Source organism: Elephantulus edwardii, unplaced genomic scaffold (assembly GCF_000299155.1).
Source record: "Elephantulus edwardii isolate Elephantulus edwardi_28Jun2011 unplaced genomic scaffold, EleEdw1.0 scaffold00191, whole genome shotgun sequence".
In the NCBI taxonomy this organism is placed as follows: Eukaryota; Metazoa; Chordata; class Mammalia; order Macroscelidea; family Macroscelididae; genus Elephantulus; species Elephantulus edwardii.
Window position 1 is genome coordinate 3,826,131 of NW_006399941.1, and position 1,430 is coordinate 3,827,560.

Consider the following 1,430-nt stretch of genomic DNA (forward strand, 5'->3'; position numbering starts at 1 on the left):
GACTACCACAGGTGACTTGAGTATTACAGAGGTTGTAAGGATGGTGCAGGAAAGAGGAGGCTCAGATCTGCTGTTTACAGGAATGCTTTGAGTAATTTTTGACTCCATGATACCTAACATCTAACAAAAACATTCCTCCAGATGGCTGGATCGTGCAAATAGTTAAGCACTTGACTACTAGGTGAAACTTAATGTAGAGTTATCAAAAAATATTATTAATGCCATATACAAGCAAAATACCCCCGAAGATCATTAAAAATGGGGAGAACAGTACATAGACAGAAGACTATCAGATGGTCAACCTGGATTTAGAAGAGGTTATGGCACCAAGAATTTCATTGCTGATATCAGAACCCTTGAAAATTGGCTTTTCTAGCCATTGTGTTAGCCCCCGTTGTAGGCATGGTTTCCAGCTACCTTAACTGTGGGCACATGGTGTTGTAAATCATCATTAATTGTAGGATAAATGTTAGTGAACATTTTCCACACTGAGAGAGGGCAACAATTTCCACATGGAGAGTGGTTGAAGAGGCTGTAGCTCTTCTGCAAAGCGACTGACAGACTGTGAAGAGACTTTGGCACTGATTTTAGATATACTGGTTGAACCTTGAGGATGGAGCCACAGTTACAGGTTTTGTTTGTTGGATGACTGAAGGAAAACCTGACTTATAACTGCTCTGAGATGAAGTTTGCGAGACAATTAAGGAAACCAGAGGCTTCTTGAACTTGGACTTTCAGTAACTGAGGAATTGTGTCTTACTGTTAATCTGGTTTGGGACTGTTGAACTAAACCTGGACTTATATTGCAATATTCTTTGCTTCCCTTACCCCTCAACCTAACTCTCTAATAAACTCCACAACTGTGTCAATTTGCAACAAAAATCAAGATCAAATGATTGATAGAAATAGGTAGTAGCATATGGGGCGGCATGTCTGACGATGTAGCTATTTGTTTACTATGATGGATATTATTGATGGGGACAGATATCCTTGATGAAGTGGGAAGAAATCAGACTTAGCCTTCCCCATGCTACCCCTGCTCACTTTACAAATGGATACTGGTGGAAAGCAAATACCAGAAGAATGTCTATTTGTGCTTTCTTGACTATGCAAACACATTTGATTATATATAACATAACAAATTATGATTAACATCTAGAAAAAGAATAGTCCCAGAACACTTAATTGTACTTATGTGAAACTTAGATCTAGACCTAGAGGATATTGAGCAAAAGAACACTATATAGCTTAAAATTAAGAAAGGTGTATGTCAGGGTTATATCCTTACTTCATAACTACTCAATCTGTATGCTGAGCAAATTATTAGACAAGTTTGACTCTATGAAAAAGAATGTAACATCAGAACTAGAGGAAGAATAATCAATAACCTTCATTATGCAGGTGACACAACCTTGCTTACTGAAAGTGTT